The sequence below is a fragment of the Montipora foliosa genome, chromosome 1 (genome assembly GCF_036669935.1).
Source record: "Montipora foliosa isolate CH-2021 chromosome 1, ASM3666993v2, whole genome shotgun sequence".
NCBI classification, from domain to species: domain Eukaryota; kingdom Metazoa; phylum Cnidaria; class Anthozoa; order Scleractinia; family Acroporidae; genus Montipora; species Montipora foliosa.
Window position 1 is genome coordinate 65,574,527 of NC_090869.1, and position 13,042 is coordinate 65,587,568.

The following is a 13,042-nucleotide window of genomic DNA, read 5'->3' on the forward strand; positions in this document are numbered from 1 at the left end:
GATCACAAGAGGTCTTAGCTTGAACTGAACGCGAGCTATGTTTGTCTGACATTTGATGCATTAATCATGGGAACGGTTATCAAATGAGAAAGTATTCCTCAACTTTTAATACCGGAAGTGATTACATAAAGCGTTGTACATAAATTAATCCTGCACACTAAAAATTAAAGTGTAAGACTACACTTAAAAATGGTGTAAAATTGTTGCCAGCCCCGCAATCCGTTTTTTCAGTTGTGTGTATAATTACACCAACTTCTTAAGTGTAGTTTAACTCTCAAAAGGATGGTACATTTACTCGCAATAGTGTAAAATGGGTATTTTACAACCTTTTACTTGTAAACCTACACATCTAGCAAGGGTAATAATATCAGAGAGGATGGGTAAAATTACCCCGAATGACGGTGTAATGATCTTGCCAGCCCCGTTACCCTTTTTGGAAGGTGTAATTTTACCCCATCTAAAAAACTTGAAATTACCCCCAAAAAACGTATAATTTAACCATAAAATGAAGTGTAATTATGTTTATTTATCATCAATTTATAAGTAAAATCAATTTATAAGTAAAATGACGCTACATCGATGGGTAACAAACTCAAGCGTAAAATGCACAACTCTAGATTCACATTTTTATAACTTAGCCTAGGGCCATTAAGGTTGGTTTCCATATGATCGCAGACCATCGCGGATTGCGTGAGGTCACCTCGTTGCTCTTAAATGTTTAGTTTGTTTTTATTATACTCAAGTCTGCACAAATACATACATTTTCTTGCCGAAGCACGCTCTCCAAATCTTCCATTCATACAAGATTCCTGTCAATGCAACAGAACTCCGTTATACCTTCTGCGATCTTGTGCGATCATGATCGCCTCCCATCCCGCCTCTCATCATAATTCAGGAGTTCGCCCGCAAGGAGGATAAATGGAGGAGAATCTTGCTTCAACCCAGGTAGCTCTTGTTCAGTAGGCACAACCTGCATATATAAAATGAAGTGGAAAAGAACAGATGTTATAAACATTATAAAAGGTGCAAGTTCCATCGAACTGCATGAGGTGCGCCACCCGCCAGTTCAGATGGAAATTATGCTACATAGTACACTATAACAACTACCGTACATTAACTGCATGGTTAGATCTACTTTACAAGTTACATCGAACTGTATGAGGTGCACCACCCGCCAGTTCAGATGGAAATTATACCACACAGTACACTATAACAACTAAATTAACTGCATGGTTAGATCTACTTTTCAAGTTGCATCGAACTGTATGAGGTGTGCCACCCGCCGGTGCAGATGGAAATTATACTACATAGTACACTATAACAACTAAATTAACTGCATGGTTAGATCTACTTTTCAAGTTACATCGAACTGTACGAGGTGTGTCACCCGTCGGTGCAGATCGAAATTATACTACATAGTACAATATAACAACTAAATGAACTGCATGGTTAGATCTACTTTACAAGTTACATCGAACTGTACGAGGTGCGCCACCCGCCAGTTCAGATGGAAATTATACTACATAGCACACTTACTATAACATTTAAATTATCTGCATGGTGAGATCTACTTTACTTTCAATGTCATAAAAGAAGCACACCACACGTAATGTAATTAGAGTAGGTCAAAAGAAGACCTCAACACATGATAGAAACAAATACATAACAATCAAACTTTATCACATCACGATGGAACACAACACTTAATCATCAAACCTCGTGACATAATAACAAATCTCACCACATAATGACAAAAACACACCACAAGACAAAACTTCAAGACCAAAAGAATAAAGATTACATAAGAAAGTTATAGCTTTCCATAATTCTTTCTCGTTCTCCTCTGTATTCAACTACTTCCATTTCATCTTTAAAACAACCCTAAAACAACCCAAATCCAGATCATCTTCTTTGAATTAATGACATACAACTGTAGAAAGTTCAGATTTGACTTAAACTTATAGAAAAAAAGGGTAAACTCCAAAGGAAAAACTGTTGCCATAGGAGTACTAGCCTAATAAGTCGGACAGGAAAACAACGTGGAGTGAACAGTTCTTACCTGTCAATTGTCTTTCGCTGCAGACTGAAGTGTTGCTAGTGGTTGTCTGTAGTTGATTGGCTGGCCGCACTATGTTGCTGAGGAATAAATAGGTGTATCTTCATCAGTAAGAACAAATGGAGACCTTACACTAAAATCTTTAAGGGATATTTGTTCTGAATTGTAATCTAACCTTGCACAGCTCTATTAATTTCTTTATTCTCCTATTCATTGCTTTCCTGAATCAAAGAGCCAAATATTTGAATAAAATCAGTCCAAGTCCACTGAACAACACTTTATATTTAGCCTGTGTGGTGACCGTGGACCGTGGGAAAAAACCGAATCTGAACCAGAGAAAACGAACTAAGAATGAAACAATAATATTATTATTGCAAAAGTAGACAAAGTACACCAATTAAACCAATGGAATAATAAACAGAGATAAAGTTATCTGGGCTATAGGTTGGCCAGCACTTCACAGTCTGGGTTCACCAATGGGTTACTCATGAAGTTCTCTTCTATTTAGCCTTTCACGAATGTTTTCACTTCGTGACACGTATGTCTTCCTCTAAACATATCTCAGTAAAAAAAAAGCCGCCATTTTTGTAATATCACGCCCCAAGTTAGTCATGGGTAGTACCAGTCCTTTACACTTACCTGGCGCTGTTGTCGCGCGAGGAAATCAATTTTCCTTACATATAATTTCAATTTTGGTCCAACATTACGAATAAGTTATGCTCCCAAATCACTACCGGTATAACTCCACTTTCAATTTCCATGCATGATAGAAACATATATTTATATTAAATTTTAAGGCGGGAAGTTGCGGTCGCCTCGCCGACGACCGAATACCACAACATTATGTTTATGAAGTTAGGTAGATTTCACCTATATTCTGCGCGCCGGCATATCATTTTCCGGGAGAAGTATTCTAACTGACCGTCGCCGGGACCCAAGGTCTTGATTTGGGTGACATAACGAGCTAACAGTGCCTTCCATTTGTGTCTCAAATCTAAGGAACGTCAAACCACTGCAATAATTCTTGCGTTTTCAACGTAACAGAAAACAGCTTGTATTTTTTTATGTATTTTAATACAATGTCCTTTGGTGCGAATTGTAGTCGATCCAAAAACACTTGGATCGACTACAATGCACACCAAAGAGCGATGAGAACATCATGACCTTCAAAAGGTAACAGTAGAAGTAACGAACACAGTTTACTCACCACGAAAGGATTCAGCATATTCGTAGTACGGGGCACCTAAACTGGTAAGCCATTCGCCTACTTCCTCTACTGTCCATAGTTTAACATATGAGCATCCATGAGTAGCCATTGAATTTAAAATAACACAAGAAACAGGGCCTCCACATAATCAAAACCTTCTCCGAAGACTGGCCAAATGAAAAGGAGTACAAAGAGGGTCATCAAGTTTCTTTATCGCTGTTCAATGATGCATCTTGATTGGCGGAGAATTATGTCGCCTTTTTGACCGGAATTTTTTGTCAAAAGAGGTAAATACCGCAGCCAATCACATGGTTCGAAGTGACATTTGTAACCGGAAACAAACCTTTTGAATTTCACCGTGCAGCTGACATCTATGCTTGTTACGAACCAGATTTTTAGGAGCTTAAAAAAACTACCGCTACTGGCTCACATTAGCAGTCGGCATTCGCACGACCCAGATTGTCTTGTCACTTGTGGTAGGCCTGGGTACAGCAAGACTTACAAACTCTTTCCAAGTTTTGCATCTCATTTTTCCCGCAACCATCCTGACCTTATTAAGGAAACGGATGAAGGAAAAGAGAACGAAATTCTTTCTCATGATGATTCAGATGATCCGGTACATTCGCCCAGTTCAGAGAGAGAAAGCGACTCAGAGAATGACACGAGAGATACATCTTCGAATGTCTTTGAAACGTTGATATATTCATACTTAAACCAGAGTTAGTACTAACTCTGCTTAAACTAGAGAGTGTAACAAATTGAGCCAGACTGCAATGAGAACTACGTACAAATAAATAAGCCCTGAGGACAGTTTGTTCGGCCCAGTATATCATATTTATGAATTACTATTTATAAGCCCACAACTGTATGAGTTCAAAAAACCACTCTAACATAGTTTAGATTAATTGGCCTTTTACTATTAAGATTGGTGTAAAAGTACACTACCAACTGTGTAATTTTATCCTTGATAATACCCACAAACTTTTATCCTTTAAAAAGAGTAAAAATACCCTACATATAGAGTAATTTTAGAAGATTTTTTTGGTGTAATAGTTTACACAGTAACAAAGTGTAATTTTACATTTTTGCGTTCGTAACATTACACTTTAATTTCTAGTGTGTGAAAAGTCACGAGGGGAGAGACTGATAACAACACTAGTTCTGAATCAATTCACTTCGCTTCACTTCCTTGATAGTCCTGCGAGTTGCGACCCTCGTTTTAATCAACCAATAAGATGGCAAGGATTTTCGATTCGCTCGCGTCGCTTGGTTGATTGATCAATTAGATCCAAGCTGTATGCAAATTTAAGAATCGCATAGTGTCAATTGAGATAGGTTGAAAAAACTCTTATGATGAGTCGCAACTGCTAAAAAACGTAAAGTGGTTGAAATTTTCAACCAAGATGGATTTGTCTCACACTGGGATGTGTTACAATGAGCTCCGCTTAAACTATTTATTTCTGGAAGTTACTACCGTTTTTCTCGCTCATGCATGGTGACTGCTCTGCTGAATCAAGTTTTCGCGAAGAGTAATTCTAGAGTTTTTATTTCACAAGATAGTAGTTCGTATGCTGATCCAGATTTTACTTCACTTTTCCACGTGACGAACAGCACATGCCACTAGGGGTGTAACGATTAATCGAATTCTCGATTAATCGCGATTATGACCGTTCGGTTCGATTCACGATTATTTGATTCCACGTTTCGATTTTGGTTCGATTTTTTGCATACCTTTCCAAAAGTGCCCTCAGTGAGTCATTATATTGTAAACTTAGAATCTAGATCTCAATAAGACGTGCGTTTTTCATTGACAATCGATCAAAGACGCTAACTTGCAGTTCTTGCGCCATGTTGCTAGGTAAAAATGTTGCCCCTCTACCACCCCTTGAGAATTTCCAATAAGGCAAACCATGTGCGTATTCATTGTCACGTTCTCAAACATGGCGACGAATGACCAAGCGATTGTGAATCCGCCTACTTCTTTTCGATCCGCAGTGTAGAAATATTATGGTTTTCCGACTGAAGACGGAACAACAGAAAAGTCTAAAACTATCTGCAAAATTTGCTTCGCAACTTTCAAGTATTGTGCCGGTTCGACCTCAAGCATGAGCGCACACTTAAAAAGTCAACACAGCATTGATGAAAAGTCAGAAGTGTTGCAGTCAAAGACGGCAAAAACTTCGCCGGGTACCAAAAACAGTACTGAAACTGGACAGTCAAAAATTCAGGATGTTCTGGAGAATAAGTTGCCGCGGTCGGGCAACAGAGCAACGGCAATAACGAAGTCTATTGGAGTTTTCATTGCAAAGGGCATTGAGAGTTTAGGGTTGTATGTTGTTTACATTGTGTATCATCTTGCAAGAATTAAAAATCATTAATATTTTGCATAATCGAATCGAAATAATCGAAACCGAAAGGCAATAATCGAAATCGAATCGAATCGAAAGGAACATGAATCGTTACACCCCTACATGCCACCATCTTTGGACAAAAAGGCACTTTTTATCGCGGCCCATCATCTATTATTCAAACTGCACCTCAAGATTCCGGTTGGAAAACGTTATATTAAGATGTGGCGATGTTCAACCCAATCGAAGGCCTGGAGGAACCGCGGATTGTTCAAAATCTTCCACAGGCGCGGGCTCTCGCTCAAGGTGCAAGCCGAAATACAAATTTCCATGCATAATCTGTGATAAACTAGTAAAAAGCAACCCAAGTGGAATTCTCTGTGAACAATGCAATTATTGGCATCACATCAACTGTAATATAATTGTAATGGATCATAGCATTTATGGTGCACTGGCGCGCTCTTACAATCCGTGGTTTTTTTGTGACTGAGGTCTAGCAAATTTTTCGGACTCTTTTTTATTGCTTCAGGATGACCTGGTAGATGAACACCGAAATAGCAACTCTGACAGCTTTTTTTTCAATGGCAAGTCGGGGTAAACAAAACAAGTATCCAAAATGTTTGCTTCTTAACGCCCGGAGTCTAAGCAATAAGGTACTTAATCTTCAATTATTATTGTCTGCCGAATCTTTAATGAAGCTTGTGCGAAAGAAGAAGAGACTCTGGAAGAAAATTAGATCAGCGCCATCTGAAGAACGTTCTACGCGGTTTGTCTCCTTGAGAAAACACACAATGCAACTCAGCAATGCCAACTATTATCGCTTTCTCAAGGGACTATCTGGTAAGTTGAAAACAGACCTCAAACAGTTTTGGTCCTTTCAATTCCATCAGTTAACGTTATGGATGTTGTGAATCCAGATCAGCTGACAAGTGATACGGCAACAGACAAGGTAGTGGAAAATATTTTGAACAATCTTGACCACAACAAGGCCACTGGAGCTGCATCCCAGCAAGGATCTTGAAAGATTGTTACAAGGAAATGGCAAAGCCCTTGAACATGTTATTTAACCTCTCCTTCCAACACGGTCATTTGCTTTTACTATGGAAGAGTGCTAATATCACACCGGTCCACAAAGATGGTGAGAAGGCACTGCTAATAAACTACCGACCAATTTCATTACTGCATGTCTATCCTAGCAAAACGTATGGAGAGGATTGTATATTCCGCATTCTAAAATCATGTGACACCCTACCTTTCAGAATGGCAACATGGATTTGTTTATGGAAAATCGTGTTCTACTCAGCTTGTCCTTACCTTCTACCATTGGTCCATGCATCAGACGAAGGTCACCAAACTGATGTTGTCTTCTTGGACTTCTCAAAGGAATTTGACTGTGTATGCCATAACATTTTGCAGCAGAAAATATGTAACTTTGGAATATCTGGTCCACTCTTCAAATGGTGTGCACTACTTATCTGATAGACAACAGCGAGTGGTCATCGATGGGCATCACTCTTCTTGGCAAACGGTTAACTCTGGGGTTCCCCAAGGCTCCATTCTTGGCCCTTTATTCTTTGTCATTTTTATAAACGACTTACCTGAATGGGTTAGCCCATGCAGAGAACACAGTTTCCTTAAATGCAGACTTAAATTGCAAGACCTCACGCATAATTGACAATGCCGCTGACCATGCTTTATTTCAACATAATATCGATAACTTATACAACTGGAGTCAGCTTAATGATATGGACTCTAACTTCAAAAAGTGTAAACGCATGAGGATTTCATGAAAAAAAAAACAGACTTTTGATACTACCCTGTTCATGCAAGACTCACCTTTAAACAGAGGATTAAGGATCCAGGAGTACTTGTAACGAAAGGTCTTACATGGAACTCTCACATTGATCGCGCTGTATGTAAGACCAACAAATTGTTGGGATTAATAAAACGCACTTGCAAGGGTTTGTGTGAAGTGAAGAGGTTTAAGACTTTATACTGCTCCTTAGTCAGGTCACAGTTGGAGTATTGCTCAGTGGTTTGGTCTCCTCACCCACTGAAGAACATTGATAAAATTGAATGAGAAGGGCGACAAAAATAATCCTGAAGTCAGATGGTGACTATGAAACTAGGCTTAAAAAACTGAACTTGAGATCTATTCAACAAAGACGCTTTATAGCAGATGCTAGTAAATGGACATCTGAACTTGGACATGAGTGAGTATTTACATTTGTATAGTAGTGATGATCATTATACTCTTAAGAGGTTTTGACTCCCTGAAATTGACGAAAAACTTTGCGAGGCCAGTAATGTTAAATTTTCCTAATTCAACAGAATTGTTGATAGTTAGAACAATCTTCCTTTCAGTGTTCGTCACAGCCCTAACTTAACTTCATTTGATTAAAGTAAACATTAGGAATTTCTTGGGATAACGGCCCTTTTCCAATTCTGATTTTATTTTTATTATGCTCTTTTATTTATGATTATGGCATCTTTAATTTGTTTCTTTCTCAATATCTCACTCAGACCAACAAAGCGGGATGTAATTGCTAATTTGTGGCCTTCATCCTTTTTTTCTTCTTTTTTTTTTCTTTTGTTTTTAAAATTCTGCATTTCAGTGTTCTGAGATATAATCCATTTTTGGGCTTTCTTGAGTAGATACAGTGTTTCTCTCTTGCCTTCTGTCAGTGTGTTGAGGTTTTCCTCCAGTTTAAGGTTGTATCCTCCAAGGAAGTCTAAGACAATGTTAAACTATGCTACTTCGCATTCCTTGTATACGTCCTTTATTCCTGCTCTCAATTCAGTGTATTTTTCTTCCTTAAGCACCGTCTTTTCCTTTTTCTTTCCTACTTGACATACTGATCCCTCAAGCAAATACCATTTATTCTTGACTTCGTCCCACACAGACATATCTATACGATTAGCATCACTTGATGGGATTCTCATTTACATACTTAGATGAAATGGAACATTCCATTGTACTTTGCTTATGGTATTCTCTAGTTCTGATTGACGTTGTTTTTGTTGGTATCATGGTTTGCTATGATCTCTTTCCTGGTATCCATACTTGTGTAGTAGATAGTGGTAAATGGGTCCAAGCATATGATCGTGTCTTGCCACGTAATTAAAAGTGTTTGTGCAATTTTAGAGCACATGCTTAGAACATGTGTTGTGGATTCGACGTTTTCTTTACATATGCGGCACTTGGTATCTGGTATCTGTGCCTGAGCCTTGCCTTGTAGGCAGAAGTTGTTGTGATACTTTTGTTTACGCTGTAAACAACGTCCGGTATGTTTTTCCATGTGTTCAGTATGGATCGTGTTTGCATTTGGTGACATGTCCGGATCTCTGAGCGGTTTCGTACTCAGTTGTCCAAGCCGTTTTTGGTTTTCAAGTTCGTTAGTGAGTTCTTTGTAAACAGTAGCTTTGAGCATGCCTTTGATTGCTTATGGGCTTGCTTTGTCGGTGATTTCTTATTTTCCCCAAATAAGTCCGATGTCTTCGAACACTTTGTTTGTTGTCTTGGTCATTAGTAAGGTTTTTTGCGCAAACTGTTTTTACACCATCTACCTATAGTAGATGCGTAAGCTTCTCTTGTTTGTCATGTAAGTAGGTATAGATTGTTTTCACGTGACGTCATCATTTTCTAAAATCCAAAACTAAAGAGCCACGAAAGTTTTCATCCTCATCAGGCATAAGAGGCGGTAAATTTGTATCCATTTGCAATTTTAAAGATCAATAGCGTGCTTCGTTTGGAAACCAGAGCATTTTGAATTTCTGAGTTATAGCGGTGGGTGACACGAGGCGACGATCGAGTTTATTGAGAAATATATATTTATCTCATGGTTTTGAGCCTTTTTAGAATTTAAAGCATTAGGAAAAGTGCTTAGGTAAATAACTTTCTGTTCAGTACAGATGATCACTCGCCTAGTTCGCCAAAGTAAGTAACAGCTGTTGACACTATTTTCCGGCCGCCATATTGGTGCACCACAGATGTGCACCAACACGGCGTTTTCATACTGGGCTCTGTAACTTTCTGCGAAACATTTCGACGAATATCTGAAGTTTGAGGAAACGCACAGGCCTAAAACTTGGAGAAGCGTCTTCTTCATTTATCTTCTACAACATCACGAATTCTTGACTTTTTCCACTGGATGGTTTTCGATTTTTTTTTTATTGCGTGACAGTGAAAACGATCTATATCCTTCAGTACTTCTTAACCACCATCCAATCGGGTTGAGGCAAAGGATAAATAATCGTACACAGAACGAATCACCTTGTAGTATCCCTTGTTTCAGTTGTATCGCACCAATACTCTCTTTGACGTTGTTCAGTTTGACTTCAAGAGTTATTGACCAGCTTTCCATTGTATTCTTGATAAAGCTGATTATCTTTAAGGGGATGTTGTGCATCTGTAAAAAGAGTGTTAACCATTTGTGCACGTGATTAACCGAATCCAAAGCCTTTCTAACGTCGATCCATACGCACGACAGGTTCTTGTTTCTGTCTCCAGCTTCTTCTAGCGTTGTTTTATTAACAATAAGGTTGTCTATACAACCATAGACCTTGTTGTGCATCCTCTCTGATAAATCTGCATGTACTGGTGATGTGCTTGATAGATGTTAACCTTTCTATCAATGACAGATGCTATTGTCTTATACAGCGTGTTAAGTAGAGTAATTCGTCGATGATCTTTAGCTAGTGGATTATCTGCTTTAGGGATCGTCACACATTTTCCTGTTACAAGCCATTTTGGGAGAGCTATTGCATTGTTGACTATGGTGTCGAAGGCCTGCAGGTTTACTTCATTTTCTGTTTCCCATATAGGTCTCCAGAAGTTATTGAAATCGTTTGATGTTAGATTAGGCTCCATAATGATTGGTTCTTGAGGTATCTTGTCTGTTTATATAGGTCTCTCATTGTTTACAACAGCCTTTATTATGCTCTTACAGTGATCATAAAGTTTACTCATGCATTGGTCAAATCGCTTGTTTGCGGTTTTTCTTTTGTGTGCTAGGATTATTTTCTCTCTCCAAGCTTTTCATCTCTTAGCTGATTGACATTTTTCTCTTTATGTTCTTGCAGGCGTCCTTTAATTCTTTTCTCATCCAATTTCTATTCTTTCTCAGTTTCCGATCGGTGTCAGTTTAACCATTTGTCGCTAGTCTCCTGATTTCCTCTGTTATTTGTGAGGTTTGTCTCCGCAACTGAGTGATTTTGTTATCAATAATACGTTGCCATATTGGTCTCGGATCTGTCGTTGTGACATGTTTTTGTTGCTTTCTATTGTCGTCTGTGTAGGTTTTCCACGCCGTGGCAACAGCGGTTGCACAAATTGCGCGGTTTCTTTCCCATAGATATTGTAACGGGTCAGTTTCCTCGTTGAGATGTCAATTTCATTCATCGTTTGTTGGGCACTTTTTAACGAATGTTGTTTGTTCTCTTTTCTTGAGTATCATCTACGATCTTCATGTAGATGGCAGTAACAAGTTCACTTATTTAATTCATTGAAAAGGCTTGATCGAGTTTGGTTTTGTAAAAGTTTTATCTTTCTTTGTTCCTGTTGTTTATGTTTGTGCTAGTATTCCCTGGTGGAGTTTTGACTACCTTTTTGGTCATTTGTATCCTCTGCACTTCTTTTTTCGGTCATTTCTTTGGCAATAGCTTGTGCATTTGTCTAAATCGTCTTCATCTGATATGCATAGTGGTCTCGCAAATTCTGTGGTGTTTTTCGAAGATGAGCGACTCTCTTTTCGTCCCATATCTTATTTGTGAGCTCCATAATTCCATCTTTTCTCCCATTGTCCTTCCTGGGGCAGTTGTCTGTGTTGTGTAGTTGTTCAGCTTCTTTTCTTGACCCTTTTATAGCAATGTTCATTTCCACGGTCCACTTGGTTTTAACGCGTTGTTGTACAGCACTTGTTTCTCCATCTTCTACATTTGAAGTATTTGCTTGGTTTCGAGCGTGTTGCGCTTCTTGTTGCCGTGGCATATTGATCTCGTAAATATTGATCAAGATCAGCAATGATATTGCGACCATACACATTATTTAAGCGTCAAATATGGTGTTTTAAGAAGAGCTAGAGAACTCACGTCCTCACGCTTCAATGGTCGCTGCCCCCCATTATCATTGTTTTTTTATTTCTTTTCATTTTTATTAATTTTTGTACTTGCTTGGTTTCGAGCGTGTTGCGCTTCTTCTTGCCGTGGCATATTGATCTCGTAAATGTTGATCAAGATCAGCAATGATATTGTGACCATACGCATTATTTAAGCGTCAAATATGCCGTTTTAAGAAGAGCTAGAGAACTCACGTCCTCGTGTTTCGATGGTCGCTGCGATTATCATTATCATTGTTTTGTTTTTTTTTTTCTTTTCATTTTTTTTTTTAATGGATCTGTATGTTTTACTTGTGGAGATTCGCCTGGTATGGAGTTTGTGGCTCTTTATCGTTCCCTCCTATGGCCCTTCCAAAATAAGGTTTATTCATAATTGTTATTTGTATTTTATTTTGTTTACTACTTCATGTTTACTTTCTTTCCTCGTACTTATGTGCCATGAAGTGTAATGAATATATAAATCCGCTAAGATTTTAAATGCGAAAGAACAAAGGCTCCGACTAAAGGACGGTGGTCTGAGAGGTCGTGATTTTTCTATTTTGTGCCATAATTTTAATTGTTGAAGCAGGTCAGAAAGAAACAGGCCACTTATAAAGCTTATGTGGAGTTAAAAAGAGTGTCAGGGTTTTAGTGATTTTTTGTCGCGTATAGGAAACCAGTGCGTTCCCAGGATTTGCTAGGTTTAGGTAATTTCAACTTTGAGTTGGAATTGAAGTTCTGATTAAAAAGTCCTTGAGTCATTTGTTCTTCTTGTAAGAGACAATGAGAGCATTAGGAAAGATACTCGTTCACGTTGATCATGGAGTTTCTGATAGGTTCACTGCAGAGAACGCTGTATCACATTGCAACACCGGTTTCAGGGGTTCAAATAATGACCTAACGTTGATGTTGACCCTTGCTATCACTTCCCTACAGCAACCATGTGGAGTATAAATTACTAGATATACGTATGTACGTTTTCAGCTTTCTTCATACCCATCATTCATCTACTCGACCACTTATTAGCTTTGTACTGTGGTATCCCACACATGTACCCTAATAGGGTCTTTTCTCTTCCGGTTATCTCTGGCTCGTTGTGCAATATTTAAAGGGGTGGCACTAAAAAGCTAACACGAAGTTAATTAGGGTGGCCCTTGTGGCAAAATTCATCGGCAGCCAGAGCTACTCGTTTTCCATAACTCCCTATAATTTACGATAACAACAAATGCGAAAATACTGCTAATCACTGTATAGAAAAATTTGTCCACAGTCGGAGCCTTACAACTTGAGTCCTTCCTCCGTTACTTGCAAACTTTACATCTTGAAGACAGCCACA

General features: G+C 38.6%; 1 long non-coding RNA gene across 1 annotated transcript in view; it reads right to left on the reverse strand.

Annotated features, from left to right (window-relative positions):
* Positions 1 to 219: 219 nt before the first annotated feature.
* Positions 220 to 13,042, reverse strand: part of LOC137980377 (uncharacterized) — a 28,338-nt gene continuing 15,515 nt past the window's right edge. The window contains exons 2-3 of the long non-coding RNA XR_011118507.1: positions 2,060 to 2,136; positions 220 to 970 (exon numbers count right to left, since the gene is read on the reverse strand). This is a non-coding gene — a long non-coding RNA (uncharacterized lncRNA). The remainder of the gene's footprint in view (positions 971 to 2,059; positions 2,137 to 13,042) is intronic.